Genomic DNA, 27,824 nt, shown 5'->3' on the forward strand with positions numbered 1-27,824 from the left:
TTGAAGAAGGGCCAATATTGTCCCAATTTTCACAAAAGTAAAGAGAATAGAATCTGCAAACCATAAGTCAGAGAGCTTAACTTCAATTCCTGGGAAAATTTTAGAAGGAATCACTAAATAGAATATTAGCAAACATCTAGAAATGGAAGTAATTACAAGGGGCAGGTATGGTCTCATCAAGAACAGGTCATGCCAGCTTGACCTTATATCACTTTCTCGACAGGGTAAATCTGGACATTGGTAAATCTGGGTAATGCCGTAGATACAAGTTACCTAGATTTTAATATAGATAGCATTTGATAAAAGTATCATGTACTATTCTTGAGGAAAAAATGGAAAGTTGTGGATAATATGGTTAGATGCATCACAATTGGTTGGATGGTTGTATTCAAAGGGTAGCTGTTAATGATTCAATGCCAATTTTGGTAGGAGGTCCCCAGGGATCTGTGCTTGGCCATGTAATGCTTAATGTTTTTGTCCTTGATTTTAACAAAGGCATAGATAGTGTGTTTATCAAATTTTCAGATGGCACAGATAGCTAAATACCTGAGATGATAATAAACATATCTGGAAAGGTTAGCAAGGGTGAGAAACCTGCAGCCTTGAAGCCACATGTGGCCCTCTAGGTCCTTGGGTTTGGTCTTTTGACTGAGTCCAAGTTTTATAGAACAAATCCTTTTATTAAGGGGATTTGTTCTGTGAAATTTGGATTTAGTCAAAGGGCCCCACTTGAGGACTTAGAGGGCCACATGTGGCCTCAAGGCTGCAGGTTCCCCATTCCTGGGAGCACTGGGCTAAAATCTAAGAAGATGAGAATGAGCAGGAATTAATATAATGTTTGTGTATCAGTAAGGCAATAAACACAACATCAACAATAATCGTGAATATGCCTATGTAGTTCTGTATTATAAAGTATGAGAGACTCTCCACAAAGAAGGTAGAAGTATAACATTTATTCAGACACCAAAGAACCATATCCCATAACCAAATGTTCAGCTCCCACAGCCAGTTAACCCACTTTATCATAACAGCAAGGAACTTAAAACACGACATCACAACGTAGAGCCTCACCTTTCCCAAAACCTCTCTGACCCCCTGCTGGGGTCTTCCCCAAAACAAACTTACAGTACAGCTAAGTCACAGCCTGTTCAATTCTAACAATCACAAGAGGAGTCATTAGCAGCTGTAACACACACACACTCTCTCTCTCTCTCTCTCTCTCTCTCTCTCTCTCTCTTTTTCTCTCTCTCTGCATTTCTTGTGACATAACTTCCTTTTCCTGTCAGGAAGTTCCTCCCACCACATGTGTCTTAGGCTTCCTGTGACGTAAGCAGGTCACTTGGCCTACTAATGGGTGGGAAAGATCTTCAGATCTAAATTGCTACCACAGTCTGACACCAGTGTTTAAAAAATAAATAAATCAGTGTCATAAATACAACAGGAGAGGTTAGATAGATAGCAGCTTGTATGAAGAGACATCTCAGGCCACAGGGGTGGGGAACCTGTGGCCTCAAGACCAGATGTGGCCCTCTAGGTCCCAAGTGCAGCCCTTTGACTGAATCCAAACTTCACAGAACAAATCTCCTTAATAAAAGGATTTGTTCTGTAAAACTTGGACTCAGTCAAAAGACCACACCCAAGAGCCTAGAAGGCTACATGTGGTCTTGAGGTCTTTGTTGGCAATCAAAATGGGCTCTCTTAGTTCAAACAAGTGCCCTTAAAGAGTTTGGCCTTTATTTCCTTGATTAAATCAGGAGTCCTTGCCGACCTTCTTGCCTCAAGGGAAAGCCTAGTTTACATGGGTTTGAGTGACATGTTTGTGATGTCAGAGGCTTTTAGACCACATGGGTTTAAGTCGCCTCTCTGCGACAATTTTAGGTCATGTGGGTGAGTCACATGTGTGACTAACCCTTGACCCTGAAAAAGATATAAAACCAGGGGCTGGCTTTCCTTTTCCGGAGCTCTGACCCACAGCCGTGGTGGCGTACATGACTCTGGACCAGCCCTTGTTATGAGCTCCCGGGCTGAACTTAGATGTTGGTAACTATAAATTGCATTTGGCCTGTCTGTTGATATTTGTAATTTGTTTGTATTTGCTCTGAAGTTCAGGGTGCTGGCTTTTTCCCCTGAACTAAGTGAATGGTATTTGTATGCTGAATTAAAGTAAGCTTGTTAACCCCTTAGCGTTGCTTTCCTTAGTAAAGCAGATCAAAATAACCTGGGCTTTTGCAGTGTTCTGTGAGCTGGTTGTTGCTGATTTTACACCCCCAACAGCAGCTGCTAGCTGGATTGTTGCAACAAGGTTGCAGGTTCCCCACCTCTGTCTGGGTCTTAGGGGGCTGCAAGCTCAGTATGTATCAACAGTGTGATACAGCAGCCCAAAACAGTTCCTAGCATCTTGGGCTGTATTAAGAAGGGGGAAAGCTTCCAGGAAGACAGAGATGATAGTCTCAGTGTAATCTACCCTGGTCAGACCTAATCCTGAGTCTGTGTTAGAGACTGTTCTATTTGGGTGCCATAATTTAGGAAGGATATTGATAATCTGGAGAGTGTCCAGAGGAGCATTACCAGAATGGTGAAGGACTTTGAGCACATGTCATAAGAGGGTTGGTTAGAACAGAAACAAAAACAAAAACTGGTAATAGTTTGATTAGAAAGGAGAAGATTCGAGTGGGGACATGATAATGGTCTAAGCAAATGTTTAATGTATGCCAAAGATAAAAAAAAATACTGAAGTTATCTTACTGTAAACATCATATAAGAGATTGGCTACACCCTCTGGAGTAATCTTCGTGGAATACATACAATATGAAGAGCCTGGGTTTGGAAGCTTTTCTCACTGTTGTATAGATTCAAGTCTATACAGAGTCAAGGGAGGGCAGGAAGAGATTATGAGCATGGGGGAACAAAGCTGAAAGAGTAATATACATAATAACCACAATGGCATAAATAAAAACAATACCAAAAGACAAGAAAAATGAGCACACAGACAATGGCCCATGTAGGTACTGAGTTATTAAAGTTAAATCACAATTGTTGTGTTCCATTTTGTCTAGATATGTGATTACATTGATCTATGGAACTCTCAGTGTGGAAACTCCCTTCACCAATACAGATCTGCAAGTCATCTCTAACAAACAGACTCAGAGAGAACCCATGTCACTGAGTGTAAATGATTTCACCCGGTGTCACAAAGGTAATGTATTGGAGGCAGGGCTGGAATCCGGGTCTTTCTGACTCTTAAGACCCTATCTGTTATGTCACTTTTCTTTTCTCCTTGTTATGAATAAATAGCAAACTACAAAAGTGGAAAATGACATACTATCTGTCAAAATCACACTATTAGTCTTTTTTTCTCAACTGCTTTTAGGAAATGTTCTTTGTATGGGACATTATTTGGATATTTCTTTTGGGATGTGGTTGCTATTATAAGGGAGGGGGAGAGAGAGAGAGAGAGAGAGAGAGAGAGAGAGAGAGAGAGAGAGAGAGAGAGAGAGAGAGAGGTGGGGGGGGAGAAAGAAACAGAGAGAGAGAGAGGTAGAGAAAGACAAATAGAGAGACAGAGAGAAAGATGGAGAGAGGGAAAGACAGAGAGACACAGAGAGAGACAGAGACAAAAAGAGAGAGACACACAGAGAAAAAGACAGAGGGAGACAGACAGAGAGAGACGGAGAGAGAGGACACATACACAGAGACAGAGAGACAGAGAGAGAGAGACAAAAAGAGACAGAGAGACAGAGGTAGAGAGAGACAAGGAGAGAGACCGAAAGATAGACACACACGCAGAGACAGAGACAGAGAGACAGTGAGAAACAAAAAGAGACACAGAGACAGAGAGATACAGAGGTAGAGAGAGACAAAGAAAGAAAGAAAGATAAAGACAGACACAGAGACAGAGAAAAAGACAAAAAGAGAGAGACAGAGAGAAAGATAGAGAGAGAGAGAGATACAGAGAGAGACAGAGAGACAGGGAGAGAGGACACACACACAGAAACAGAGAGAGACAAAAAGAGACAGAGAGACAGAGGTAGAGAGAGACAAAGAGAGAGACAGAGAGAGAGGGAAAGACAGAGATACACAAAGAAAGACGGACACAAAGAGAGCGATACACAGAGAAAAAGACAGATAGAGAGAGAGAGAGAGAGAGAGAGAGAGAGATAGTGTGAGAGAGAGAGAGAGAGAGAGAGAGAGAGAGAGAGAGAGGGAGAGAGAGAGGGGATGTTCTTCTAGGTTCAATATAGCTTGGAGGTTCTATGGTCTTTCAAAGTCTGTGTTTGAGATCCAGCTCTGGGATATATTATAAAATGATCATCAGACTCCAAAAAGTACTCTCAGGGGATATATTACCTCAATCCTTTAGGTTTGAGTGGTTCCAATCTTTGGGATACTTGAACCAAATCTTCTGTGGTTTGCTTTTATTATCTTTGGAATATTGGCAAAATGGTTACTGTCTCTAAATTTTCCATTCTTACTTTTTAGGTTTTCAGTCCCTCGGGCGTCTTCTCATGGGAATCTTATATTCAGTGCCTATTCCTGAGATTTTGGAAACCAAGTTATTTGTTGACTATCACTCATGGTTGTACTTTAAATTTCACTGAATAAACATATAGTAATCCATACCCCAGTGTCTCATACCTTACTCTTGAAGTACTCTCTGGGAAGGTGCCAATTTCCTCCCAGTTATTTGTTTTGGTCCCAAGAGTCTGTCCATGCCTTGGTTGATTATCTGGCCAAATTTCCTCCAAAGGATTGCAACAGCTATTGGCAAAACAACAAGGAAAAGTCTTCAGGCCAATTTTTGGCAACTGATGGCACCACCCCTTTTCCCCACCCCCTTTCCACTAATCCCTCAAGTTTCACTCAGGTTTAGCCATTCATGACTAGAATATGACCCCCTGGCACAGCTCATACCACATGAGGATCACCTTTGCCTTCTCCTGTTTCCAGGAGAAGAGTCCAAATGTTGATTGTCAAGTCAGAGAATGAGCTCTGGTCTGAAAACAGGTGATCTCTCTCCTATCAGTAAAGGAAGTAGGAGAATTCAACCTTTTCCAACCAAAGTACAAGACTTTTAGGAGGTGTCATGTCTGGAGAAGTCACTCTGAATGGCTAGTGGAATCTATTCAACTTTTCAATTCGATAAACATTTATTAAACATTTACTATCCAGGGGCGGGGAACCTGTGGCCTTGCAACATGTGGCCTCAAGGCCATAGGTTCCCCACCCCTAGACACTGTACTAGGCACTAGGGACACAAAGACAAAACCAAATATAACTTTGCTGTCATAGGATTTTAGTTCTAACTACAGTGCTAATTATAATAGTTAGCATTGATAGAAACTTTAAGGTTTTGCAAAGTGCTAATTCATATATGCTAATTCCCTTGATCCTCACAGCAACCTTGTGAGGTAGGTACTATTATGATTCTGATTTTTACAGATAAGGAGACTGAGAGAGGTTAAGTGACATGTACAGGGTTCACAGCTAGGAACTGTCTGAGATAGGATTTGAACACAGATCTACCTGGTTCCTGGGCAGCTAGGCGGCACAGTGGATAGAGAGCCAGATCTGGAGTCAGGAATACTCATGTTCTTGAGTTCAAATCTAGCCTCAGATACTTACTAGCTTTGTGACCCTGGGCAAAGCACTTAAACCCTGTTTGCCTTAGTTTCCTCATCTGTAAAAACTAGCTGGAGAAAGAAATGGCAAATCATTCCAGTTATCTTTGCCAAGAAAATCCCAACCGGGATAATGAAAAGTCAGACATGACTTGAAAAATGACTCAAAACTACCTGACTCCAAATCCTATACTCTGTCTATTCATCGTTGTTTAGTTGTTCAATTGTGTTTGACTCTTCATGGTCCCATGGAACATAGCATGCAAAGCCCTTCCATCCTCCATTATCTCCTGAAGTCTCCAAGCTCATGCTCGTTGCCACCATGACACTATCTAACCGTCTCATCCTCTGCAGTCTTCCCTTTTTGCCTTTAATTTTTCCCAGCATCAGAGTCTTTCCCAATAAGTCCTGTCATCTCACCACGTGGCCAGTGTATTTAAGCTTCAACCTCATTGCCTAGAGACAATTGGGACTTTGGAGGACACCTAATCCAACCCCTTCATTTGACCCCAGAGCCAGCGATCTCTTGATTCTACCTCTGTACCTGCCCAATGAACCTACATTCTACTGGAGGACAAAGAACAAGTACGAAGATAGTTAAATGCAGAACATATATGAAGTCATTTCTTCAGGGAAAGCTTTAGCATTGGAGGATCAGGGAAACTTGCCTGCAGAAATGGCATTTTGAGCTAAGTTTTGAAGGAAGCTAGGGATTCTAAGAGATAGAAATAAGGTGGAAGAACAGTTCCGCATGGAGACAACCTCTCAAAGCCACAGGGATGAGAGACCGAATGTTATACAGAAGGAACAGCAGAGAGATCTGATTGATTAGGAAGGAGAGCATAAGAAGATGACACAAACCTGTGTCCTAAACCTAGAAGGGCGGGCTGGAGCCCGACTGTGAAGGCTCTGAAAAGCCAAACAGAGGAATTTATCTTTTATCCTAATATCCAGAAACAGACACCGGGGTTTCTTAAGTGGAAGAGTGATATGCTACAGGTCTTTGAGGGATTAGGTAGATTAAAAAAATGGTAATGGCTTCTGTTAGTTTAGAAGCATCTGGGTGGTGAGGTGGATAGAGCAACAAGCCTGGAGTCTGGAAGACAAGAAGAGTTCAAATCTGGCCTCAGACACTCACTAACTGTGTGACCCTGTACAGGTCACTAAAACTCTGTTTCCTTATTTGTAAAATGAATATAAGAGCACCAATCTCCCAGAGCTGTTGTGAGGATTCAATGAGACGGTCATTTTAAAGCACTTAGCACACTGCTTGGCATGTGGTAAGTGCTATATAAATGCTAACTATTATTAAGATTAAATAATGGCAATGGCATCTATTTGTCTAGAGGTGGCTAGATGGTGCTGTGGATAGAGCACTGGGCCTGGAGTCTGCAAGAGGAGAGTTCAAATCCAGACAAAGACAATTCCTAGCTGTGTGGCCCTGGGAAAGTCACTTAATCTCTGTCTCAGTTTTTTCAACTGTAAAATGAGGATAAATAATAGTGCCATTCTCCAAGGGCTTTGGTGAGGAGCAAATGAAATATTTGTCAAGTGCTTAGTACTGTGCCTGGTACACAACAGGAACTTAATTCCTGTTTCCTTCCTTTTTTATTCCTCTCCAATGTCATCCTAAGGAGGGAAGGTAAAGTAGACCTGGTTAGTCCCTGCACAGACATGTTAGCTCTAGTTGGGATGTGCTCTGGTATTGTTCGTAATGCTCTGGCTCTCTCTGAAGTTTTCCTTCCTAAGACTTTCACGTTATTTTTCATCCATCATCTTCTTTGTTCTTGCAACATACCCGTGACAGAGCAAAGGGCAGGGATTATCTGCCCTGGTTGATAGATGATAAAACAGAGTCCCAGAGAGTTTGAATGACTTGCCCGATGTCATCAAGTCTGGTGGATTTGAACTAAAGTCCAGGACTTCTGACTTTTGGTGCTGAGCTCTTTGCATTAAGCCTTCCTGTCTTTTAAAATGGAGTATGACTTGTCCTTAATGCTCAAATTTATCCTTCATCTTGCAATATGATAGAGTCATAGAGCTCATCTGGATGGTGTTGGTCATTCCATAATGTCATTGTGTGAAGAACAAGAGTAGAATAAATTGCAAGTCTCTATTTAATAGGATCATTGGGTTTTCATGTTGGTTATCCTCATGAGTTGTTAATTTTTTGTGCTATAAAACCCTTTGGCAGTCTGGTGAAGCCTATAGGAGCCCTTCTCAGAAGAATATTTTTAAATTTATAAAATACAGAGGGTTACAAAGGAAACTAATGTATTGAAATGGACTCCTTGGGGGGTATTATCTGTGGATCCCCTCATGTAGCCCAAACCCTCTCATTTTACAGATGATAAAGTTGAGGTCCAGTGGTTTGGTTGATGTCATACAAATAATCATTGCCAGAGATGAGATCTGAAACCAGGTCTTCTGTCTACAGGGTCATAAAGTTAGAACATGGAGGGACCTCTGAGGTAATTTAGTTCAAAACCTTCATTTCCTCACATGAGGAAAATGAAGGCCAGAGAAATTGTGACTTGCCCAAGGTCACATGATATCAAGCACTAGAGAAGGGATTTGAAACCAAGTCCTGTGATGTCAGAGCCCTGTATTCTTTTCACTATGCCATATGCTTTCTCAACATCAGAAGTGTCAAACATGTGGCTGTACTCCTGAGTGAATCCCAGATTAAAACTCAATTGGGAAATATTTAGCAAGATAAATAAAAATATAATAAAACATAGATAAAATTATACTTTAAGTCAAAATGCTGCCTGCAAGGATCCTTATGTGCAGAGTACTGGTGTTGTTTCTATTTGAATTTAACACTACTGCTCTACATCATGTTATCTGTTTATGTGGGCTTGTCCTTAATTTGGTCTGAGGATCACTGGTTCTTAAAGATTTTGGGTGGGGAAGCTGTTCTTTTTGCATCATGCCCTTGCTCTGGATCAAGTGAATGGGGATATAGACTCCAGGCCCTTAGAAGCAGCCATGCTTGTAAGGAGGTGGTTCTACTGTGTTACTGCAGCCATGAAATTAAAAGACACTTGCTCCTTGGAAGGAAAACTATGGCAAATCTGGACAGCATACTAAAAAGTGGAGATACCAGCTTGCTGATTAAGGTCCATGTAGTCAAAGCTATGGTTTTTTTCCAGTAGCAATGTATGGCTGTAAGAGTTGGAACATAGAGAAAGCTGAGCAGAATCAATTGCAGAATCAACACTTTCTAATTGTGTTACTGGAGAAGACTTTGGAGAAACTCTTGGATGTCAAATCAGGCAACACTTAAAGAAATTAATTCAGGATATTTGCTGAAAGGTCAAATACTGAAGCTGAAGCTTAAATACTTTCACCACATAAGGAGAAGACAAGATTCACTGGAAACGACCCTGTTGTTGAGAAAGATTGAAGGCAAAAAAAGGAATAGCAGAAGATGTAGAGAATGAGATGGGTAGGTAGTGGAAGCAATGAACATGACCTTGGACAAATTTCAAGAGACAGTGTAGGATGGAAGGTCCTGGCATACTATGATCCATGCAGTCATAAAGAATCTGAAGACTGAACAACAAGAGAGTAAGATAGGGTATTTGAATAGAGGTTGCTTGAGAATAGACAGACAGCAATTTTTTCTCCTCCCACTATTAGTGCCAATGTCAATATCATTTCCCCATTGAGTAATGGGGATATGGCAGACAAGGAATCAATTTCCTACTGGAGAGACTACTTCACTAACTGGAATCATGGAGAAATATGCAGAAAATGGATAATAATCCACAGATAATCACCAAATCTTATTACAGAAAAAATAGAACTATCCCAGGAAGGGAGATCATCAAGCTCAGGCAGGTTAAATGACTTGTGTAAAGTTTCACAGGTGGTGTCAGAGGTGAGATTTGAATCTAAATCCTCTAGCTCCAGAGCTCATATTCTTTCCACTATTTTAGCTAAAAACTACATCTTCTTGTCTCACCCAAGCTACTACCAAATTGTAGCTTTTGGCTGGCTTGGGTTTCACTTCTTTTGTCCTTTTGCTCACTTTTTGGAGAGCCTCATCAAAAGGCTGACAAGAGAAGGCTACCTAAGGGGCCTGGATAATTGGCCAATGAACTAACCAGTGACTGACTAATTGAGAGATGGTTGCTATGGGAGAAAGAATCCAAAGATTTCAAGTAGTTGCTAATAGATTGAATACCCCAGACCCCTCCCTTTTACAAGGACCCTTCCCTTCTCCTTGTAGTTTAGTTTTTTTTTTTTTTTTACTACTCAGATACATCTCTACCTTGTAGATAGGGAAACTCAAGGAGCCTGAGGGATTGTGGGAGTAGGCAGATTCAGAGAAAGCCAGTTGAAAGGCTTCACACAACTATAGACTTAGAGCTTAAAGGGCTCATCTAATCTAAGCTTCTCATTTAACAGAGGAGAAAACTAAGGCTCAGAGAGTATAAATAACCTGTCCAAGGTCACACAGTGAGTGACAGGGTAGGGATTAGAACCTTGGACATCTGATTCCAAATCCAGTATGCCATTTCTTCTCCACCATAGTGATCCCAATATTTTTCTTTATTTTAGGAATATCAGTTCTGGGACAACCAAGTTTCTACGGTTTTTTTTTTCCAGGTGCTTCTGAAGGATTTAGACTACTGTGTCAACTGCTAGAAAACTGTCCCATATATAATTGATAGATACAGCTTCCTATCAGCCTCCCTCCTCCCTCTCTGTCCCCATCCCAATCACCTTTGCATCCCATCTGACCAGCCTTGACACGCAGTGCCCAAATGCTGATAAAGTGGGTTCCCTTAAGTGTGGGAAAGTCCTAGGGAATTGATTGTTTCCTCGTCCCAACACCCCTTTCCCCCTCACATTAGCACTCTCACCCAGAATGTACCTTGCTCGTTTGATTTGAGGGGGGTAAAAACCCTGGTGAAGAATGAGTGGAATTCCACAGGGCCCTGCCAGCTTTGATAAATGACAGCAGGGGATGGAGTGGGGAGGAAGAAAAGGGGGAGGTAGAAGTAGCTGATTAGCTTAAAAAATAAAATCAAACCACTAGCCAAATTTTCTTCAACCTGTCTGGTGCATTTACAGTGAGCAAGGGCAGAAGGTTATGGTAGTAGTTTCCAATTCTTTGGAAATTATGTGAAATATGTCTATCTTCCCTCACCCCATCTCCACATCAGCCCTTTCTGTCCCCAAGTACCCTGTATCATTTACTTCTCCCCAAAAGAAAATAATTTTTTTTGTAGAGGTAAAGTGGGGATGCCCCTAATCCTCAAGTCTTCTCTTTCCTAGGCTAAAGATCCCTAGTTCTCTCAACTATTTTTCATGAGATTCTCCACCATCCTAGAAGTCCTCTTTGGGAGGCAAACTCACTTGCCAATGTCCCTTTTAATATGTGGCTTCCAGAGCAGAACACGGTATTCTCTATTTTATGTCTAACCACCTCAGAACAAGCTTCCTTTTTTATGGTTAATAGAAAAATTCTCTCATCACCTATTAACCAGTTCCCTACACATCTTACTACATTTCCTTAGATAAATATAGACACCCTGAGAGGGTGTTAATGAAAGCAATGTTGAGAATTGCTGAGTGAAGAATAAAAAGTCATAATGAGTTCAATAAACTCATTAGTAGCTCCAAGGGATTTCCCATTTCCCTGATCCTTAATGTTAGCCTGCATAAGAAGCTCACCTAAATACTTATCTACATATTGGGTTTGGGAAAAGGATTTCTGCCCCACCCTGTTCTTTTTCTCTGTACCAGGACAATGAGGAGCAGGGGATAGCCCTGTGTGTTCTAAAGTACAGGAAATCACAAAGAGACCGCAAAGGAAGCCTTGGAGGATCGTGAGAAAGCAGATAAGACTATAGAATCCTAGGGTACAAATGAGCCTGGAAAGGTCATCTAGACTATCCGCCTGCCTCTGTACAGCTCTGCATAGTAGATAATTTTCTATAAGGTCAGTCAGTCACAGGAAAAATGAAGAGGTAGGCAAATTTGAATTTTAATTTAGTTGAAGTCTTCATGTTTCCCAATTCCCTTTCCCCCTTCACACACACACACACACACACACACACACACACACACACACACTTCCACATGCGTGACTTTTATTCTGATCCAGGTATCTCTTATAAGGGAAGAAAATGATCTGATGAGCTAATTCACCCTAAAACATATAGTAACAATCTACCATCTTTGCCAGTGTTTATTAAAACAGGACCTAAAGGAGAAGGAAGTTCTTTGACTTAATCAACAAGCATTGATTAAGCATGCTGGGGATACAAATTTAAAAGTAAAACAGTCTCTGCCCTCATGGATCTTACATTCAAAAGGAAGAGGCAACTTGCACAGATGTATGTATATTATGAATCAGATACAAGATAGTCTTGGAAGGAAGACTTTAGAAGCTGGAAAGAACAGGGAGGGCCTTTCCCTAAGGTGGTCCTTGAGCTGAATCTCAAGGAAACTTAGGAATTCCAAGAGTCAGAGCTGAAGAAGGAGAACACTCAAGGTATGAGTGAGTGAGAGAGCTGGTACAAAGTCGTAGAGACAGGAGAGAGTGTGGTATGTGAGGAATAGCAAGTTGGCCAGTTCGAGTGGACTACTGAGACCATGGAAGGGAATAAAGTGTAATAAAACTGGAAAGGCAGAAAGCAGACCAGGTGTAGAAGAGCTTTAAATGCTGAAAAGAGGAATTGAAATTTAATCCTATCAATAGATAATCAACAAGTATTTATTAAGTAACCACTAGGTGCCACAAACTGTGCTAGATGTAGTAGGGGTTCATTGAAGTTTCTTAGGTGGAGGGGGATGTGTGTAATGGTCAGACTTTTTGCTTTAGGAAACTTTCTATTTTGGCAACTTTGTGGAGTATGTATTGGAGGAAGGAGAGATTTGATATAGGGAGAACAAATTGGAGGTTATCCTGAGCCAGTCCCTTAACCCTGTTTGCCTCAGTTTTCTCATCTATAAAATGAGCTGGAGAAGGAAATGGCAAACCACTCCAGTAGCTTTGCCAAAAAAAAATCATAAATGGGGTCACAAAGAGTCAGATATGACTGAAATGACTCAACAACAAACAGTAGTCCGGTAAGAGGTGATGACTTCCCAAAGTAGGACAGTGTCTGTGTGAGGTGAGAGAATGAGATAAATGTAGGAAGGAAAAAGGGAGAAAGACAATATTGGACAACAGATTAAACATGGAGGATGAGGGAGAGGGAGAAGTAGAGGATGATGCTGAGGTAGCAAGTGTTTGTAACTGGAAGGCTGGTGGTGTCCTTGATAATAAAAGAGGAGTTTGGAAGAGGGATGAGTTTAGAGCAGACATTCTAGTTTTGATAGGCTTTGTCATTGTTTGTAGCACTTATCTCTTGGTTTCTGGGCCCTGTTTTCAGTTACAGAACAACTACGCTGACAAAGAACAGCTGCTAAGAAATAACTTGTGGATGGGAATGTGAGAGTTTTTACCTCTTTGGGCCCTCTTCAGATCTGATGGATGTTTGCACTCTATTAGTTATTTACCTGGCCCATTCAGAAGGTTCAGAGGGAATTTCTGTTGATGATCGATATTTTACTCTGGGTAAAGTTTAAACATGGTTTATCAAAAGTCTGTCACCTTTGGAAGATTATGTGGCCTTAATGGCCCCCTTCTTTGTCACCTCCTGCTTTTTATCTTTTTTTCTCCTATGAGAACTTAAAGTGACAAACAGAAAAGTTAAGTTGGGCTGACGTCAACAGATCCTTGGGATGGGGATCAAGATTGTATCGGTATAGGGAACTCCCAGGTGAGGTAACTTCTTCTACCAGTGTAGCTTGCTATCTTTTCTGAAATCTACAGTCTTGGAGTTGCCTAGAGCATTGGCTATTGCATGGTGGCCTATAAATGTAATCCCTTCTTCTGGGGATGCTGAGGCTGGTGGATTGTTCAATATGAGCTGCAGACAATTGGATGTCTGAATTCAGTTCCGCAGCAATATGGTGAGCCCCCGGGAGCAGGAGGCCACTTGGTTGCATAAGGAAGGGCGAACTTACCCACATCCTAAATGAAGTATGTTAAAACTTCTATGCCAAGTAAGAGTGGAGTTGAACCCATGAGTGGCTACTGCATCATCAGCGTAGGCAAGATAGAGAGATTCGGTTTCCCCCCAAAAAAGTTGCCTCTGGTTTTCTCATGTGCCAAATGAACACAATAATAGCACCTAACTCCCAGGGTTGTTGTGAAGATCAAATGATAGAATTATTGTAAAATGCTTAGCATAGCGCCTGGCACATAGCAAGCACTATAAAAATGTCTTCTCTTAGAACAATAAGAGGTTGAGTAATTGGGCCAGCATCACACAGTCAATAGGTTTCAGAAGGAAGATTTGAAACTAGGTACTTGTGGCTTCGAGGGTCAATTCTTTGTTGACCGTGTCACGCTGGCTTTGGTTACTGCAATATGAGACTTCTCTCTGGGGTCTTAAAAGCTTAATCTTAAATCTTATTCCCAGAACAGATAGAGATGATCACTCCTTTTCAACAGGCAGAAACCAACCACTTCAGGGAGGAATGATGTTGTAGGACTGGAGATCCTTAGGGCCAAGGGTTCTTTGTCATTTTCTTTCATACATACAGATGATTGACTCAAAGCCTGATGCTCATACACTCAAACTCATAAATTGTTAGTTCTAGAAGTTCTAGAACAGGGATGGGGAACCTGTGGCCTCAAGGCCACATGTGGCCTTCTAGGTCCTCAGGTGCAACCTTTTGACTGAGTCCAAGGTTTACAGAACAAATTCTTTTATTAAGAGGATTTGTTCTGTGAAGTTTGGTTTCAGTCAAAGGGCCACACTTGAGCACCTAAAGGGTCACATGTGGCCTTGAGGCCACAGGTTCCCCACATGTGTGCTAGAATTATAAATGAATGAATGAGTGAGTGAATGAATTAATGAAAAATAATTTATTAAGTGCTTACTGTGTGCAAGAAACTGTACAATGAACTGGACTAAGGGTTGGGGATATCAATAAGAAAAGCAAGGTAAGTTCCTGCTATCAGGGAGTTCCCATTCTGATAGGGGGAGACAACATGTTTAGACAGGTTCAGCTGGAATTCAGATGGAAATACTTATAGTTCTTAGGGTATGGTGATGTAGATGGTAATGCATCTTATTTAGTTTCATTTCCATTAATAGGACCATATATGTTTCTCATGCAGAACCATTTGACAGTTCCAAGGACTTTGGTGCTGGGGACTTTCTTTTCTGGGTCTTTAGTAAAGGGTGGCGGTGCATCATCTGTGGGGAAATTTGCCAAGCCACAAAGTTGCACCCGTTGATTTACTGGACTATCATGGCAGGGGCCAAGGAGGGCCAGTGGTCTGGGGGATACTACTGCACCCAATACTCTTAGGTTTACTTGCATGATAATTGACCAGAGGTGAGTGTTGGTGGTAGCAGACACGGCATATCCTTTTTCCATGAGGATTTCTCCCTTTAATGATGATTGCAAGGTTATGTCTGGGTTTTCTGGGTGGGATGTGGAAGAGGCACTGCTATTCCACTATATCTTGGGTTCAGGGTTTTTTATTGACTCCATCAAGGTCTGAGAGAAAATGGTGGTTGTGGTGGCTGCACACTTAAGCACAGCGCTTGATAAATAGTAGGTGTGTAAGAAATGCTAGTTGCTGTCCCATCAGACACATGCTACTTTCTCTTTTTCCCTTGCTACTGGCTTGCGCCCTCCGTTGGTGCCTATTGGTCAGCACCTGGTGCTGGTGATAGCTGGCCCCTTCACCATAGGAGTTACTTCCCTGGTCTATGGATGCTAGGGCTGAGCTGAAGGCAAGGCCAGTGATCTGGGGGAACACTGCTGTTTACAGGGCTCTTGGGATTACACAATCACAGAAATCTTAAAGTTGGAAGAGACTTTAAAGGCCATGTTATCCAATTTGTATATAAACAAGAAGACACTCTAGAACAGGGGCGGGGAACCTGTGGCCTCGAGGCCACCTGTGGCGCTCTAGGTTCTCAAGTGCGACCCTTTGACTGAATCCACTTCACAGAACAAATCCCCTTAACAAAAGGATTTGTTCTGTAAAACTTGGACTCAGTCAAAGGGCTGCACCTGAGGATTCAGAAGGCCACATATAGCCTCGAGGCCACAGGTTCCCCACCCCTGCTCTAGAACATCTCTCACAAGTGGTCATCCAGGCTCTGCTTAAAGCCCTTCAACATCACTATCCCTAGAAGTAGTCCATCCCATTTTGGATAGCTCTCCTGTTAGGAAGTTCTGTTTCTGCAACTGCTCTTCATTATCTAATCACACCTAATCTTGGAGCTAAGGACCATAGAATTCATCTAGTCCAGGCCTTCTTAAATTTTTCCCACTTGCAACTCCTTTTCCCAATTCAGCAGCATTTGTTGGTGTTACATGGTCTGAGGGCACACGAAGTGAAAAGTGCACACACTTTGTGTTCAGAACTAAAGTTGCAGTGATGTTTCACCATGCAACATGGGTAAGAATTGCCAGAAATACCTCAGATTCACTACACTTTTGATTTTTTATTGATTTTTGGTTGTTGCATGTTCAGAAATATTTCATTGTTGCCAAATTTTTTGCAACCCCACATGGGGTAACGACCTACGGTTTAAGAAGCACTGATAACGTTCCGGCTTCCAGTACTCCTAACATGGAGTTCTCCGGACTCTCTCCAAACATTTCCAGTGATGGGGAGCTCACCACTTTATAATACAATTCATCCTACTGTTGAACAGCTTTACTTGGTAGAGAATTCTTCCTTATTTTAAACCAGCATCTGCTGGTTCTACCATCCATCATAGTTCTTTGTCCTGGAGCCATACAGAACAAATAGGCCTTCTTTCCCATGTCAATGTGCCTTCAAATTTTTTAATACGGAGACAGCTGTCTACCAATTTGGATTCAAGTCAACGAACATTTTTTAAAGCACCTATGCTGTGATTTCCATACCGTGCTAGTTGGAGCAGTGGATGATAGAATGCTGGGCCTGGAGTCAGGGAGACTCATCTTCCTGAGTTCAAATCCAGCCTGACACTTACTAGTTGTGCGACCCTGGGCAAGTCAGTTAACCTTGTTTGCCTTGGTTTCCTCATCTGTAAAATGAACTGGAGAAGAAAATGACAAGCCACTCCAGTATCTTTGGCAGGAAAACCCCAAATAGAATCATGAAGTGTCAGACTGAAAATAACTGAAGAAACATTGTGTAAAACACGAGGGTTACAAAGGCAAAAACAACTGTCCCACCTTCAAGTTTTCTCCAGGCTGAATGATCGTATTTTCTTTAACTTTCCCTCACAAGATATGAATTCTTCATGATTCTGGTCACTCTCCTTGAATAAATTCAAGATTATCAATGCTTTTTTGTAAAATGTGGAAGCTGGAGAGGAATATGATACATACACCATGTGTTTCTGACTCTTGCAGACCATAGCAGTATCCATTTACTAGATATTTGCAAATTTCTCCCATCACCCAACCCACCATATTAATTAACCACATCCTACTTTACCTTCTGGATCTGAGTAGGCTCTGCCCCTTAATCCTTCTAGGCCCTAGTCATTTCTTCTGGTAAGTACAAACAACCATGTTACGATGTACAAGGTCATTTGGAGGAGAAGCTAATAAAGATCACTTTGGAAAGAATACAGGATTTGGAATCAGAAGAAGGAAACAAGCACCTACGGTGCATTAAGTGCTTTACAAATATCTCATTTAAGCTTCACAACAACCTTAGGATGTGGGTGATATTATTATCCCTATTTTACAATCCAAGAAATTGAGGCAGACAGAGGCTAAGTGACTCGCACAGACGCGGTTAGTAAGAATCTGGTCTGGATTTCCACTGAAGTCTTCCTGACCCCAGGCCCAAGCCCTCTGTCCGTTGGGCCATCTAGCTGCTTCTAAATAGAGGCTTCTTTGTGTCTTATCCCTTGGGGCAGCTAGGTGGTGCAGTGAATAGAGTGCCTGGGCTAGAGGCAGGAAGACCTGAGTTCAAATCTGCTCTCAGACACTTACTAGCTATGTGACCCTGGACAAGTCACTTAAACCTGTTTGCCTCAGTTTCCCCAGCTGTAAAATGAAGTGGAGAAGGAAATGGCAAACCATTCAGATATCTTTGCCAAGAAACTCCAGATCAGGTCATAAGGAATCAGACATGACTGAACAACAAGATTATGCCCTATCTCTAGGTCCTGGGGAGGTGGAGAAGAGTTGTTTTCCTTTACAGAGCTGTCTCCTTCCACTTTACATGAAAGCCTGGAGATTAGCATTAACATGGACCTTGGTGTTACCGTAATTACATTTTATGTTTTTGTTTTTATAGGTGCCAATAAAAGTGCAATGGAATATAATTATAGGACCTCAAAGTTCAGTATTGCCTGGGGCTATGATGAAAACTAATCTGTGGCATGCCAACCAGAGATCAGCAATTTATCTCTTCCTGCAAAGTTGGGCTCTTTATTATGTGTTTTGTTTGCCACCTCTTACAAGAGAGACCTGATAGTGGGCAATATCCTCGTTTTATAACGTGAAATAAATCAATTCCATGGAATCTTGGAGTTGCCTTGAGAAGGTTAGATCAGTACAAAGTTTGGAAGTGATTGATTGTAAGCTATGCCCAAATGCTGACAGAGGGCCCCTGGAAGGACTGAATTAGAAAACGAAGGTGTAGAGATTTTATTGCACGCATGTGAGTTCTAGGATTTGAATATGAGCTTAGAGATTGGCTCTTAGAGGATTCAATAATGCTAAATAAAATCTGGCTAAGTTTCCAGAGAATTCCATCTGATGGAGAACATCCTCATTCCCCTAGAATCCATTTCTAGGGTCAGTAATATGAATCCATTTTATTCGTAACCCATTTGTCCTTTGCTCTTAAACTTCGCATGTCAATGTCATGTGGGAATATTTTCCATTAGATTGAAACCCACCTGTAACTTAGCAGATGAGTATTAGGCAGTCCCCTGAGGCTCAGAGTGGTTAAGTGGGTTGCACTTTGTTGTTGTTAAGTCTTTTTTTTCAGCAGTATCTGACTCTCTATGACCCCATTTGGGGTTTTCATGGCACAGATACTGGAGTGCTTCAATCTTTCCTTCCCCAGCTTATTTTACAGAAGAGGAAACTGAGGCAAACAGAGTTAAGTGACTTGCCTAGGGTCACACAGCTTGTAAGTGTCTGGAGCTAGGTTTGAACTCCTGAAGATGAGTGTTCCTGATTCCAAACCCGGTGCTTTATCTACTGTGCCACCTAGCTACCCGGTAGCTTTTGTACACCCAACTATTTTAAGTTTCAGAGGTAGGATCAAGATCTTAGGATCTCAGATTTAGGGTTAACAGGGATTGTAGAAATCATCTATATATGTAGAACCTATATAAAATTACATGCCATTTTGGGTGAGGAGGGGGGAAGAGAGAGAAGGGGAGAAAATTTGGAACTCAAAAACTTGTGTAACTGATGTTAATGTTGAATGTGAATGTTGAAAACCAAAAATAAACAAATTTAAAACAAAAAAAAAGAAACCATCTAGTTCAAATTCATCATTTTATAAATGAGGACACTGAGGTCCAGACTTGTCATATAGCTTGTTCAGTGTCTCGTGGATAGAAAGTAACACAGGCAAGATTCAAACTGGAGACTTCCTGACTGAGTTCAACACTTCATTCATTGTCATGCTATTACCTATTTAGTCAGAATGGTCATTGACTGAGTACCATGTTCAAGGTCCTTGCAGCTTAGTGGCTCAGTGCATGGAGTCAGGAGGAATGGAGTTCAAAATCATTAGCTGTGTGACCCTGGGCAAGTCACTTAACCATGTTTGACTCAGTTTCCTCATCTGTAAAATGAGCTTGAGAATAAAATGGCAAACCACTCCAGTATCTTTGCCAAGAAAACCCCAAATGGGGTCATGGAGAGTTGGACATGACTGAAATGACTAAACAACAAATAATAATGTAGGAGTTTTGGTAAAGATGAAGATGTGAAAGGTTATAAAATTTGTGTAAATCTTTTTAATTTCATGGAATAGAACAAATATTTCATGTGTTCTAATTTTTCAGATTTTTTTCTTTGTTCTAATCTTTTTTAAAAAATATTTTAAAAATATTTTTAGTTTTCAGCATTGATTTTCACAAGAGTTTGAATTACAGATTTTCTCCCCATTTCTACCCTCCCCCCCACTCCAAGATGCCATATATTCTGATTGTCCCATTCCCCAGTCAGCCCTCCCTTCTGTCACCCCACTCCCACCCATCCCTTTTCCCCTTACTTTCTTGTAGGGCAAGATAGATTTCTATGCCCCATTGCCTGTATATCTTATTTCATAGTTGCATGCAAAAACTTTTTTTTGAACATGTACTTTAAAAACTTTGAGTTCCAAATTCCCTCCCCTCTTCCCTCCCCACCCACCCTCCCTAAGGAGGCAAAAAAATTCAACATAGGCCACATGTGTATCATTATGTAAAACCCTTCCACAATACTCATGTTGTGAAAGACTAACTGTATTTTGCTCCTTCCTATCCTATCCCTGTTTATTCAATTTTCTCCCTTGACCCTGTCCCTTTTCAAAAGTGTTTGTTTTTGATTACCTCCTCCCCCTATCTGCCCTCCCTTCTATGGTCCCCCCTTTTTATCTCCTTCCTCCTTCTTTCCTGTGAGGTAAGATATCCAATTGAGTGTGTATGTTATTCCCTCCTCAGGTCTAATCCTATGAGAACAAGATTCACTCATTCCCCCTCACCTGCCCCCTCTTCCCTTCCTACAGAATTGCTTTTTCTTGCCACTTTTGTGCCAGATAATCTACCCCATTCTATCTCTCCCTTTCTCCCTCTCTCAATATATTCCTCTCTCATCCCTTAATTTAATTTTATTTTTTTAGACATCATCCCTTCATATTCAACTCACCCTGTGAGTTGAATTCCCTTCAGCTTCCCTAATACTGAGGTCTCATAAATTATACACATCATCTTTCCATGTAGGAATGTAAACAAAACAGTTCGACTTTAGTAAGTCCCTTATGATTTCTCTTTCTTGTTTACCTTTTCATGATTCTCTTGATTCTTGTGTTGGAAAGTCAAATTTTCTATTCAGCTCTGGTCTTGTCCCCGAGAAAGCTTGAAAGTCCTCTATTTTGTTGAAAATCCATATTTTGCCTTGGAGCATGATACTCATTTTTGCTGGGTAGGTGATTCTTGATTTTAATCCTACCTCCATTGATCTCTGGAATATCCTATTCTAAGCCCTTTGATCCCTTAATGTAGAAGCTGCTAGATCTTGTGTTACCCTGATTGTGTTTCCACAATACTCAAATTGTTTCTTTCTGGCTGTTTGCAGTATTTTCTCCTTGATCTGGGAGCTCTGGAATTTGGCAACAATGTTCCTAGGAGTCTACCTTTTGGGATCTTTTTCAGGAGGTGATCTGTGGATTCTTTCAATTTCTATTTTGCACTGTGGCTCTAGAATATCAGGGCAGTTCTCCTTGATAATTTCTTGAAAGATGATATCAAAGCTCTTTTTTTGCTTATGGCTTTCTGGTAGTCCAATAATTTTTAAATTATCTCTCTTGGATCTATTTTCCAGGTCAGTGGTTTTTCCAATGAGATAGTTTACATTGTCTTCCGTTTTTTCATTCCTTTGGTTCTGTTTTATAATATCTTGACTTCTCATCAAGTCACTAGCTTCCACTGGCTCCAATCTAATTTTTAAGGTGGGATTTTCTTCAGTGGTCTTTTGGATCTCCTTTTCCATTTGGCTAATTCTGTCTTTCAAGGCATTCTTCTCCTCATTGTTTTTTTTGGAGTTCTTTTGCCATTTGAGTTAGTCTATTTTTAAGGTGTTATTTTCTTCATTATTTTTTGGGTCTCCTTTAGGAAGCCATTGACTTGTGTTTCATGGTTTTCTCACATCCTTCTCATTTCTCTTCCCAATTTTTCCTCTACTTCTCTAACTTGCTTTTCCAAATCCTTTTTGAGCTCTTCCATGGCCTGAGACCAGTTCATGTTTTTCTTAGAGGCTTTTGATGTAGACTCTTTGACTTTGTTGACTTCTTCAGGCTGTATGTTTTGATCTTCTTTGTCACCAAAGAAAGATTCCAAAGCCTGATTCTGAATCTGAGTCGTTTTTGCTGCCTGGCCATGTTCCAGACAACTACTTGACCCTCGAGTTTTTCATCAGGGTATGACTGCTTGTAGAGCTCTTTCAGAGCTATTTCTACACAGCAAGCTGTGCCACACCAGTGCTTCTCCTCCCCCAAGAACTGCCAACCTGGACCGCAACTCAGACCTAAGCAGGTTCTGCACTCCTGCTCTGATCTGCCACTTAATTCCTCCCACCAAGTGGGCTTGGGGCCTGAAGCAACTGCAGCTGTAGTTCTGTAGCTGCCCCACCTTCGCTACCACTGGGGCAGTGGCCGAACCAAAAACTCCTTTTGCTCTGTCCCAGCAGCTTTTCCCACTAACCTTCTCTGTTGCCTTTGGTGTTTGTGGGTTGAGAAGTCTGATAGCTGCCACAGCTCACTGAGTCAGGGTGCTAGGGCCTGTTCCACCCAGCTCCCATGTTTGGTTGGTCCGTGCACAGCCCACACTGTGCTCTGCTCTGCTCCCAGCATGGTGTAATAGACCTTACCCAGTGACCATCCAGGCTGTCCTGGGCTGGAGCCCTGCTTCCCTCTGCTATTTCATGGGTTATGCAGTTCTAGAATTTGTTCAGAGCCATTTTTTATAGTTGTTTGGAGGGTCCTGGGGGAGAGCTTTAGGCAAGTCCCTGCTTTCCAGCTGCCATCTTGGCTCTGCCCCTAATCTAATCTAATCTAATCTAAAAAATTTCCTAGCAAAGATGTGGGAAGGTGTGAGATGAAGCAGTTATCAATAAAACCAAAGGGAAACATTCATAAATTCTTCCATCCATTCCAGAACCACATGGGAAGATGGTCAGAAGCCTCCTAGCCCTCTAGACAGGGGGATCTCTGATAAAATGGAGCCTGAAGCATGAGGGCTTTCAGCCCTGGTCTGTAATCTGCAGCTAAGGATAAAGATGGTCAGTGGCAAGTGAGGACTACCGGACATTTGAGACTGTTCTGTCCTAGGGAGTGCCTATTGGAGTTCTCTAAGATACCTAAAGCCAACACAATTTCTGATCTCCTGTTGGAATCACAAAAGAGACCTAAACCAGCTCCAGGTAGAGGACTATCTAGGGAAATGAGAAAAGAGGCCCTCCAGGGTACACTGCAGGAAACCTGAACTAGCTATGATATTTAATAGCTGTGCCTGGGTGTCACAGAAATGACAAGGTAGAGGTGTCTCAGGGTTCTTCAGCAAGCTAGAAGCCAGTGGATGACTTCTACTTGAGGAATATCATGGATTTAGCAGGCAAAAAATCCCACTCCTGGTTTATTATTGCACAAATTGAAGAATGACACAGGGTGGAGTTCAGAGCTTACATTGAAGGAAGAAGCCAGTGATTGAGGCAGAGGGCAGAGCTTATTTGAAGCTCCAGGCCTGCTCTCCATCCCAGGTCAGAGATGTGGAAGAAGGGAGGAAGAGAGACGAGTAGAACCCAACCTTATCCAAAGTTGTGCTAGGACATTGGGCTTAAAGGACTAGGACCAACCAGAGGCTGTTCATCCATCCAAGAGTATGGAAGAGGGTAGAAGGTAGTCCTGGCAGAAAGTCCCAATTTAGGAACTGGGATTTGAAATATAAATAAATTGATAAAAAAACCCCAAACCTCTGAATATAATAAAGAAATGTCTGGGTTAAGAGAAGGCTAAGAGATAAATCCAGAAGAAGAAAGCAGCCGTACAACAAATACAAGTAGAGTTTCAGAAAAAAATAGATGAACTTTCTATAAAAAAAATTGGAGCTCATGTAAGAAATGAAGCTATTAAAACATGAACCAAGTCCTTAAGGGAAAAAAAGTGAAAGGAGAGTGGCTCTGAATAGAAGGTAGAAAACATGTAGTGATCTCCTTGAAAAATAGAATGGAGCAAATATAATGACTTGGTGAGATGAAAGATTAGAACAATGTCAAAAATATGAAAAATTAGAACACATGAAATATTTGTTCCATTCCATGAAATTAAAAAGATTTGCACAAACAACACCAATGCAGTCAAAATTACAAAGGAACCAACCGGGAAAGTGTTTTTACAGAAAGTTTCTCTGATTAAGGCTTCATTTCCCAAATATATGAAGAATGGAGTCAGATTTATAAAAAAAGAGCCATTACCCAAATAATAAATGGTCAAAGGATATGAACAGGCAATTTTCAGAAGAAGAAATCAAAGCTATATACATATAGTTATATGAAAAAATGCTCTATATCACTATTGTTTAGAGAAATCCAAATTAAAATAACTCTAAGGTACCGCATCACCCCCACCAGATTGATAAATATGACAGAAAAGAAAAATGACAAATTCTGGAAGGGATATAGAAAAATCAGTACACTAATGCACTGTTGGTGGAGTTGTGAACTGGTTCAACCACTCTGGAGAATAATTTGGGACTATGCCTTCCAAAGGATTCATAATGAAAAATGTTATCCATCTTCGGAGAGAGAAGTAATGAACTCTGTAAACTGAAGCATGTTTTTTCCACTTTATTTTTCTTGACTTTTTTTTTGCAACATGGGTCATTTTGCATGGAAATGTTTTACATGATTTCATATGTATAATGGGTATCATATTGCTTGCCTTCTCAATGGGTGGGGAAGGGGCTGGAGGGAGGAAGAGACTTGGAACTCAAAACTGAATATAAAAAAGAAAAAAATAAAATTAAGTGAAGAAGAATTTATTTCATTTAAAAATAAAAAAACAGGTTGAATTTAGGAATCATCATAGTACTAAAAACTATGGTTATACAAAAACCTGAAAACCGTACTTAAGGAAACTATAAATGAAGGTACCCAGATCCATGAGAACCAGAGATAAAGTTAAAATATAATTATAATACAATGCAATGCAAAGCCACACAACACAACACAACAAAATACAGAATACAATAAATGCTTATTAAGTGCCCACTATATTCCAGTCACTGTGCTAAGCACTGAGGATACGAATAAGAAAAAAAAAAGATAATTGCTACCTTCAAGTAACTTACAACCTAATAGGAGAAAACAACACACAAAAGGAAGCTGAAATGGAGGAGAAAGGAGACAACCAGTGCCACAAGGCTAGTAAGTTTCTGAGTCAGGATTTGAACTCAGGTATTCTTGATTCCAAGTTCAACACTCTATGCACTGTTCTACCTGGCTGACTTTATTGATGCTCCACACTTAAAGAAAAGAAAAAAAAGATAGAAAAGGGTGCCAAAGAAACTTTTAAAAATAGCAAGCAAAGAACAGAAAGAAATTCCAAAGGGTGTACACAAACAAGTCAGGAAATTTTGTTACTATCAAGTTAAACATATTAACTTTTAAAAACCTGTATATAATAGAAAGTCACAGTTTCAGATACAGTATCTATCTTTTCTTGTTCTTCTAATTGCTCTTTGTATATTGATACATTATTATTCGATGATGTTAACCAAATTCATAATTAAGAAGGAAAAAAACCCAACAATTTTTACCTTAATGGCTTATTTCCTTGTTAAACGTCTCTGGTTCAAAAATAGTCAGTAGTTTGAAGTGGGTAATGACTTCCCCAAATGGTATACTGGAAAGACTAGTGGATTTCAAATTGGAAGTTCTGGGTTAGATTCTGAGCTCCACAGTTTACAACTTGTATGATCTTAGTTCACCCATCTGAACCTTAGTTTCCTCATTCATCAAATGACAGTACAACTGAAGACTTTGAAGTTTCCTTTCAGTTTTATGATAGTATTATTAGACAATTTCTAGGTTCCTCCTAGCTCTAAAACCTATGGAATGAAAGGGATCATGATGTGACACCAACATCCTTTTCCCATAGCATTATTTCTCCAGGAGAGAATTGATACCTGATTTTTCTAAGCCCTTTGAGCTCTAAGGTGATGCTGTAAAGATAAGCTTCCATCATCTGATCAGGGTCAGGGAAAGACCAAAGACCTTTCAGTTTATCCTCCTGCATGCTAAACTTTTCCCTAGCTTAGTCAAATGGCTACTTTGGAATCCTTGTAGGTAGCTGAACACAGGAAGAAGGCAAAGGCATCTCTCTTGGATTTTGGACCTTTTTCTCTCTTTCTTCTCCCTTCTGCTCTCACTATGAGTCATCATGACTGGAAATATCTTATGTTGCCATTTCATTTGACTCTGACCTGTGTTTATGATTAGGCAGGCATGCCCATGTACTAGAGTTATGAGAGGCTATTGAGCAAACTGGAGTAGGAAGAAATAGAGACTGCAGAAGAACTTGGAGCACAAACAGTGGGTGATTCAGATCACTGAATTGGGAGCAAATGCTGTCCATGCTGTGCTTTGCTACTCATTTGGTCAGAAGTGGAAGAAAGATAGAAATCACCAAACTGTGGAATAGCCTAAGAGATCCCAAAGAGATGTGTCTCATATCAGTCATCCCCTCAAAGACTTTTCTATGTTCCATTGATCTCTTCTGCTATAGGAATCACTGTATGGTTCTAGAGTGCAGTGGGGGAAGTTGGGTACATGGTATATTGCCAATGCAATACCCACAGCTGGTGCTATGAAGTCGCAGGTGAATTCCCAGGTTTGAATTGCAAGATATAACAGACTCTCTTTATTGAAGATGAAAACAAAACATTTATTCCAACACAAGGAAGCCAAATCCATCATAGCAACAAACAAATTTATACGCATTATCAATGCAGGGGGTACCACCATCCCCAGCCTTCCTTCTGTCAGCCTTCCCACAAGCAGACTCCTTTAAGCAAAATAGCCAGGTGCTGCTGCCTGCTCTCTCTCTCTCTCTCTCTCTCTCTCTCTCTCTCTCTCTCTCTCTCTCTCTCTCTCTCTCCCTCTCCCTCTCCCTCTCTTTCTCTCTCTCTCTCTCTCTCCAAGCTCCAACTTCCACTGTCTCTCTCCCACCTCTGACTCACTCCAACTTCCTGCTCTACCCCTTCCTACTCCACCTGTTCAGCAAGCTCCTCCCATCATAGGCTCATGTGACTCAGGCTTCTATAGGACCCAGGCAGGTCACATGACCCTATTAATGGATGGGAAAGATCTTCCCATTTTCATTAACGTAACACATGGTCGTTGCAAGGTAAATTGCTGGCTTAGATAACCCTACCCCCAACACACACACCATACACATATGAGATAATGCAAAAACAAATGGATTGACTTGATAGTAGGAGAAGGCAAATGAAATATAAGGAAGAAATCTTGGATAGAATTATTTAAATCCCACAGTTATCTTTCCCCAAATTATTTAAGAATCTAATACTTAGAGTGGGTTAAGTACAGGACTATCTGCTGACAGGGGCACAGATTTGTGACCTTTGCAGATATAGCCTAGTTTGATTTTCTGCATGCCACTCTCCACTCCACTCCATCCTCACATGGCTGCCATAGTGGTTTTCCTAAAATGTAGGCCTGACCATGCCACCCTCTTACTCAGTTACCTCCAATGGTTCTCTATTACTGCTAGAATTTCTTATTTATCATGTAAAACATCATAATCTGGTCCCTTTTATCTTTCTTGTCTTTAAACATATTATTGCTTTCCATGATCCAAACATCCTGGCTGGCCCATTTCCCATTTCATATGTCCATCTCATGGAGGTCCTGGATCTAGATGCCTTTCGGCATTGTGGGGTTTTGTTTTCTTCCCCACCATCTAGTACAGTGCCTGACACATAGTAGGTACTTAAATAAATGCTTATTGATTATTTGATCCCCATGGTGAGATATTTTTATGCCTGGTGGCACCTCTGGATTCTTCTCATCCTTCCATGAAGTCAAGGATGCTACTTTCTCCTTAAGGCAACCAGTTTCACCTGCTGTGGGAAGTGCTTCAGACCTCTTATGTGGTCATCGTTCTTCCCTTCTAACTCTGTGCTATATTCTTCCAATCTCTAGTTTCCTGATATTGATGTCAATGTCTGAAAAGATTATGAACTGTGAGTTGAAATGTATATCATAGTGTATTAAATGACAAAAACAGTTACCCTTCCGAAACATCTATCTAAAACCAGGGCACTTATTCTTTCTTGTGTCATTGATCCCTTGGGTAGTCTGATGAAGCTTATGAACTTCTTCTCAGAAGAATGTCTGTAAGAGCATAAAATAAAATGCACTGGA

Source organism: Trichosurus vulpecula, chromosome 4 (assembly GCF_011100635.1).
Source record: "Trichosurus vulpecula isolate mTriVul1 chromosome 4, mTriVul1.pri, whole genome shotgun sequence".
NCBI lineage: Eukaryota > Metazoa > Chordata > Mammalia > Diprotodontia > Phalangeridae > Trichosurus > Trichosurus vulpecula.